Below are 7,965 nucleotides of genomic sequence, written 5' to 3'. Positions count from 1 at the left end.
CATAATCTTTAAATAATGAGTATTTCCAAATAGCTTTCTTTCCTTCTGTCAAATACAAGCATACTTTAAAGCTATTGTGATTCAGTTTCAGACCACCTCGATAAAGTGAATAACACAATAAAGCAAATCACGTTCGTGTTTTGTTTTCCCAGTGCGTATAAAAGTTATGTCTAGACTACAGTATATTAAGTATGCAATAGCATTATGCCAGAAAAAACAAAGCAAATATCTTAATTTAAAAATATTTTATGGCTAAAAAACGCCAATGCTCAAATGAGTCTTCAACAAGTTGCAGTCTTTGTGCTGGTGAAGGGTCTTGCCTTGATGTTAATGGCTGCTGGCCACTTGTTGAAAGTTCAAGTGGCTGCGGTAATGTCTTAACAGAACAATACCGTTTGCTGCATTGATTGGCTCTTGTTTCACAAAAGAGTTTTCTGTAGCATGTAATGCTGTTTGATAACATTTTGCGCACATTAGAACTTCTTTCAAAATTGCAGTCAGTTCTCTCAGACTGCTGTCGCTTTATCAACTAAATTTATGTAACATTCTAAATCCTTTGTTCATTTCAACAACGTTCACAGTATCTTCACCGGGAGGAGACTTTATCCTAAAAAACCACTTACTTTGTGTATCCATAAGAAGCAACTCCTCATCCATTCAGGTTCTATCATGAGATTGCAGCAATCCAGTCACATCTTCAGGCTGCACTTCTAATTCTAGTCCTCCTGCTATTTCCACCACATCTGCAGTTACTTCCTCCATTGGAGTCTTGAGCCCCTCAAAGTCACACGTTGTTGAGGTAGTCCCAGCTACTCGGGAGGCTAAGGCAGGAGAATTGCTTGAACCCGGGAGGCGGAGGTTTTGTATTCATTTGCCTGAAAATGTCTTTTTTGTTTTTATTCTTAAATGATTTTTTAACCAAGCAAATAATTCTAGGTTGTTTTATCTCAGCAATGTGAAGATATTTTGTTTTTCTTTTTTTACTGTTATACTCAGTTTAATGAGATTCCACCATCCTCCCATCTAGATATAGGAAATTGATTGATGATAATGTATCTTTTGTTACAAACCTAATAACAGGTGTTCACCCTGCCAGTTATGCCTAACCTCAATCATTCTTTCTTTCTTTCTTTCTTTCTTTCTTTGTAATTGTACTTTAAGTTCCGGGGTACATGTGCAGATCTTGAAGGATTGTTGCATAGGTACACACATGCCATGGTGGTTTACTGCCTCCATCCCCCATCACCTACATCAGACATTTCTCCCAATGTTATCCTTCCCCAACCTCCCCATCTCCCACTGTCTCTCCCCTAGTCCCCCACCCCCCAACAGAAATGGAACAGAGGCCTTGGAAGTAATGCCATACATCTACAACCATCTGATCTTTGACAAACCTGACAAAAACAAGCAATGGGGAAAGGATTCCCTGTTTAATAAATGGTGTTGGGAAAACTGGCTAGCCATGTGCAGAAAGCAGAAACTGGACTCCTTCCTGACACCTTAGAATAAAATTAACTCCAGATGGATTAAATACTTAAACAGAAGGTATTTTATTTTTAGCCTTCCATTTGCTGTTGAGAAATCAGCTCTCAGTATAAGTGTTATTCCTTTTGGGTCATGTGTTTATTTACTTTTTTCTGTATGTCTAAAGATTTTTCTCTTGGTGTTTGGTGCTCTGAAATTTTACAATGATATGTTTAGGTGGGGATTTTTTTTTATTTAACCTGTTTGGAAATCACTCCTTCCTGAAACTTAACTTTTCATGTCGTGTCATCATTAATTTTAGAAAATTGTCAGCTATTGAATTATCAGCTAATTAAGTACTATATCTGACCCATTCTCACTGTTATTTTTTCATGTTTTCTGTCTTTTTGTTCTTCTGTGCGACATATTTATCATTATTATATATTTCAATAGTTTTGGGGGTACATGTGGTTTTTGGTTGCATGGATGAGCTCTTTAAAGTTCTTCAGCGGTGAATGCTGAGATTTTACTGCTTCCTCACCCAAGCAGGGTATGCTGCACCCAATATGTAGTCTTTTATCCCGTATCGTCCTTGTAACCTCCCCACACCTCCTTAATCGCCAAAGTCCGTTATATAACTATGTTTTTCATCCCCAAAGCTTAGCTCCCACTTTTAAGTGAAAATATTAGGTATTTGGTTTTGCATTCCTATGTTACTTCACTTAGACTAATGACCTCCAGCTCTATCCAAGCACCATATACCTTAGATCTATATTCCATTCCACAAATTTTCTTTTCATTGTGTTTAATCTGATTAACCCATCATATAATTTTTTTTTTTAGAGACAGAGTCTTGCTCTGTCATCCAGGCTGGAGTGCAGTGGCGGGATCTTGGCTCACTGCAACCTCTGCCTCCCAGGTTCCAGCCATTCTCCTGCCTTTGCCTCTCGAGTAGCTGGGATTACAGGCGCACAGCAACACAGCCTGCTAACTTTTTACATTTTTGGTAGAAACAAGGTTTCTCCATGTTGGCCAGGCTGGTCTCAAATTCCTGACTTCAAGTGATCTGCCCACCTCGACCTCCCAAAGTGCTGAGATTACAGGTGTGAGTCACCGTGCCCGGCCATTGTTATTTTGTTGTTGTTGTTGAGACAGGGTCTTGCTCTGTCCCCCAGGCTGGAGTGCAGTAGTGCAATGATCTCAGCTCACTGCAAACTCTGCCTCCTAGGCTTAAGTGATCCTCCCACCTCAGCCTCCCAAGTATGTGGAACTACAGGAACCACATATGGCAAATTTTTGTATTTTTTGTAGAGGGGGGTTTCGCCATGTTGGGTCATGGCCACGAACTGCATCGTAAAGGCTAGCAGCCACAGGTGAGTTCTTTTCATAGCTTTCCCTCTTCCACCTTCAAGCACTCTGTGATTACTTTGGCCCCACCCAGATAATCCTCCCTATTTTACAGCCATCTGATTAGCAAAACTAATTCCATCTTCTGCTTTTTCTTTTTATATCATATATTTGCAGGTTCCAGGAGTTAGGACATAGACATCTTTGGGAAAGCATTATTCTATCTTCTCATTCACTGACTTTTTAATTTTAGTGATTTAATATCTCATAACTAAAAGTTTATTTGGTCTTTGAAAGGCTGCCTTTTCATTTACTATAATATCTTTTTATTTATTTATTTTTTTTTTTGAGACTGAGTCTCGCTCTGTTGCCCAGGCTGGAATGCGGTGGCGCAATCTCAGTGCACTGCAACCTCTGCCTCCCAGGCTCAAGGAATTCTTCTGCCTCAGTTTCCTGAGTAGTTGGGACTACAGCACACACCACCACGCCCAGGTAATTTATTGTATTTTTAGTAGAGACTGGTTTCACTGTTAGCCAGGATGGTCTCAATCTGCTGACCTCATAATCCGCCTGCCTGTGCCTCCCAAAGTGCTGGGATTACAGGCATGAGCCACCACGCCCAGCCTAATATCTCATTCTTAGTTTATGTTTTCAGTTCCCTTTTATAAATATATAAATATACTTTTAATATTTTCAATCCGATGCTTCCAATCTGAAGACTTAAGGGTCTAATACTGCTATCTGTCCCTCCTAATCTTTCAAGGTAAGAATAAGAAAACGCATAAGGTGCTTTGGGAAATATAAAAGGGCATTTGGTATATTCTTCTATTTTTTTACAGACGGAGTCTCGCTCTGAGTGCAGTGGCACTATCTCGGCTCACTGCAACTTCTGCCTCCTGGGTTCAAGAGATTCTCCTGCCTTAGCGTCCTAAGTAGCTGGGATTACAGGCTCACACCACCATGCCCAACTAATTTTTGTACTTTCAGTAGAGATGGGTTTCACCATGTTGGTCAGGCTGGTTTTGAACTCCGGACCTCGTGATCCGCCCACCTCGGCCTCCCAAAGTGCTGGGATCACAGGCGTGAGCCACCATGCCCAGCCCATTGGTATATTCTTGTAGGTCAGAGGACGATTCCCAGGAGCAATAATAACTAACTAAAGTAAGTTTATAGAATGAGTTAACACTCGTAAGCAAGAATTAAGTGTGCCAAGAGAAAACAGTATAAACAAAGGCACAAAGCCCTGAAACATATGGTGAATGACGTGAACTAGGAGCAGCGTGGTGTTATTAGGACAAATGAAAAAAGAAAGGACAAAGGAAATGAGGCTGGAAAGGTTGGTAGACTTGTAATTAGGGTCCACAGCATTACATACAACTTACTCTATTGAAGATGAAGATTACTGAAAGATTTTAGGCAGGGAATGATATAGTCATATTTGGAGTATTAAATACCCTACACATTTTTGCTTTTTTATATTGTTTTGCTTTACTTAATCAAACATGGTTTCTTTCTAGCTGTCAATTTAATTCATTTACATTTACTGATTAATTACAAATTGACTTGTTTGTATTGCTCTGCTTTTTTTATGTCAATCTGTGTCATTTTTTTCTCCTTTTTTGAGTTGTTGTTAAATTGGTTATTTATATCTTCCCTCAAAAAAGATGAAGAATCATGTCTTGGTCTCACCCCAACCATATCCTCTCCCCATAACAACAGTATATGGAAAGAGAGTGGGATACTATTTTCAACTATTGAAAGAAAATAAATTTTTTTTCCTTTTTGAAAATTCATACAAATTTATGGGGTACATGTGAAAATGAGTTACAGGGATAAAATGCATAGTGATCGAGTCAGGGTATTTAGGCTGTCCCTCACCCAAGTGAAAAACATTTTTGTTAAGTACGGTCACCCTACTCTACTTTGGAACATCAAATTTATTCATTCTTTTATGTTCATACCCTTTCCCCCTTCCTCTTCTTCCTCCCCACCCCTCTCACTCTTCTATCTTTCCACTCTCTACCTCCATGTGATCAAACTTTTTATCTCCTGCAAGTGAGAACCTATATTTATCTTTTTGTGCCTGGCTTATTTCACTAAAGATAATGACTTGCAGTTCCATCTATGTTTCAGCAGATGACATTTTATTCTTCTTTATGGCCAAACAGTATTCCATTGTGTGTATGTACCACATTTTTCTTTAACCATCTTCTGATGGACACTTATATTGATTCCATGCTTTGTTTTTGTGAATACTGCTGCAATAATATGTGAGTGCAAGTATTCCTCTGATATATTGCTTTATTTTTCTTTAAGTAGATACCTTGTAGTGGGATTGCTAGATTAAATGGTAATTCTATTTTGAGTTTTTTGAGAAATCTCTAGTTTTCCACAGTGGTTGTACTAGTTTATTCCCACCTACAGTGAATAAGAGTTCCCCTTTCTCTGCATTCTTGCCAGCATGTGTGTGTGTGTGCGTGTCTTTTTAATGATAGCCCTTCTGACTAGGGTAAGATATTTTTTTCATTGTGGTTTTGATTTGCATTTACCTGATGATTAGTAATGTTGAGCATTTCTCTTTTACCTCTTAGCCTTGTATGTCTTCATCTGAGAGATGTCTATTTTGTCCTTTGCCCACTTTTTAATTTTTTGTTGTCGTTGTTGTTGTTGTTTAACTGTTGAGTCGCTTGAGTTCCTTGTGTATTCTGGATATTAGTACCTGTCAAATGAATAGTTTGCAAATGCTTTCTCCCATTTAATAGGTTGTCTGTTCACTTTGTTACTTGTTTTGCTGTAAAGAAGCTTTTTGTTATTGGTTTTGTTGCCTGTGCTTTTGAGGTCTTAAGTCATATATTCTCTGCTTAGAACAATGCCCCAGAGAGTTTGCCCTAGATTTGCTTCAGTATTTTTATAGCTCTTTGTCTTATGTTTAAGTCTTTAATGCATTTTGAATTTATTTTGTATATGGTGAGAGGTAAGGGGTCTGGTTTCATTTCGTGTGGCTATCCAATTTTTCTAGCACTATTTATTGAAGATGGTGTTTTTTTCCCCCAGGGTAAGGTCTTGTTGGCTTTATCGAAGATCAGCTGGCTGCAAATACTTGGCTTTACTTCTGGATCCTCTATTCTGTTCCATTGGTCTATGCATTTATTTTTACACTAATACCATGCTGTTTTGGTTATATAGATTTGTAATATATTAGAAGTCAGGTTATGTGATGTCTCAGTTTTGTTTTTTGCTCAGGATTGCTGGAAAAGAACTTTGAAACAAATTTCATATTTAGCCAAAAATTTATTCAAATGTATATAAATAGTAAAAAGATTCTGAGCTACACTAAGTTCCTGAAGTGGGGTGAAGGAGTGAGACATGTTAGCAAGGTAGTAAAGAGGTCCAGGACAGCATCTGCTGGTTCTATTTCTCTTAGTTTATAGTTCCTCCAAAAATGTTTTTAAAATGAGTCTTTTGTGGCAAAACCGCTGTGACTTTTGGAGATGTCACTATAATATATCTAGGTAGGGGTTCTTACCTCTTCTATTTAGTACTCTCTGAACACTGTCAATTTCAAGTAGTTTATCTTAATTATGAGAAATTTGTCTCCAATATTTATTATACATTTTCATCTCCATTTTAATATTTCTGTCCTGTATAATGCTATTATCCAGATGTTGTCATGTCTGCTATCCTCCTATATGTGATTGTTTTGTTTTCTTTTTTCAAATTTGTTTTTTTAACTTGACATAAAATTGTATGTATTTATCATGTACAACATGACGTTCTTAAGTGTATATACATTGCAGAGTGGTTAAATCTAGCTAATTAACAAATGCATTCTCATATATTTGTGATGAGAACACAATATCCACTCTAAACATTTTTCAATAGAATACATCATCATTAATGCCATCTTGCTGTACATTAGCAAGATAATGCTGTACACTAGATGCCTTAAACTTATTTCTCCTATCTAATTGTAAATATGCACTAATTGCCAACATTTCTCCAACTCCCCCAGCCCACTAACCACCCAAGACTCTGGTAACCACCATTCTGGTCTCTACTTCTGAGAACAACTTCTTAGATTCCATATATGAGGGAAATCATGTGATATTTTTCTTTCTGTGTCTGGCTTATTTTGCTAAATATCATCCATGTTCATCTATGTTGTCACAAATTACAGGCTGAAGAGTAAGTATTCCATTGAGTATACATGTATTTTCTTTATTTAGCCACTGATGAACACTTAGCTTCCATATCTTAGCTATTGTGAATAATGCTTCAATGAACAAGGGAGAACAGATTTCTTCAGCATACTGATTTCATTTTCTTTGGATATAGACCCAGTATTGGGATAGCTGAATCATATGCTGTCATATGTTAGCTCAGTTTTTAATTTTTTGAGGCACTTCCATACTGTTTTCCATAATGGCTGTACTAATTTATATTCCTGTCTATGGTGTGTAAGAGTTTCCTTTACTTCATATCCTTGCCAACACTTACCTTTTGTCTTTTTGATAACAGCAATTCTAAAAGGAGTGAGGTGATATTTCATTGTAGTTTTGATATGTATTTTCCTCATGATTAGTGATCCTGAGCATTTTTTTCATATACCTGTTGGCCATTTGTATGCCTTCTTTGAGAAATGTCTATTGAGGTCTTCGGCCTATTTTAAAAATCCTGTTACCTGTTTCTTTCTATTGCATTATTTCAGCTCTTTAGGTACTCTGGATATTAATCCCTTATCAGGTATATACTTCACAAACATTTTCTCCCATTTTATAGGGTATGTCTTCACTGTTGATCGCTGCTGTGCAGGTTTTCAGTGTGATGTAATTCCATTTGCCTATTTTGGCTTTTGTTCCCTATGCTATTAAGGTCATATCATTGCCTGGACCAATGTCATGAAGCTCTCCCCGTTTTCTTCTAGGAGTTTCACAGTTTCAGGTTTTAATCCATTTTGAGTTAACTTTTTTTTAATAAAAGATGAGAGCTTAATTTCATTTTTCTGCATGTGGTATCAGTTTTTCCAGCATCATTTATTGAAGACATTGTCCTTTCCTCATTGCATATTCTTGGTGCCTTTGTAAAGAATCCATTTACTGTAATTGAATGACTTTACTTTTCATCTCTCTATTCTATTCCATTGATCTGTGTCTG

The sequence above is a fragment of the Sapajus apella genome, unplaced genomic scaffold, assembly GCF_009761245.1.
Source record: "Sapajus apella isolate SASKATOON/1434 unplaced genomic scaffold, GSC_monkey_1.0 scaffold187, whole genome shotgun sequence".
In the NCBI taxonomy this organism is placed as follows: domain Eukaryota; kingdom Metazoa; phylum Chordata; class Mammalia; order Primates; family Cebidae; genus Sapajus; species Sapajus apella.
Note: the sequence above shows the minus strand (reverse complement) of the source record.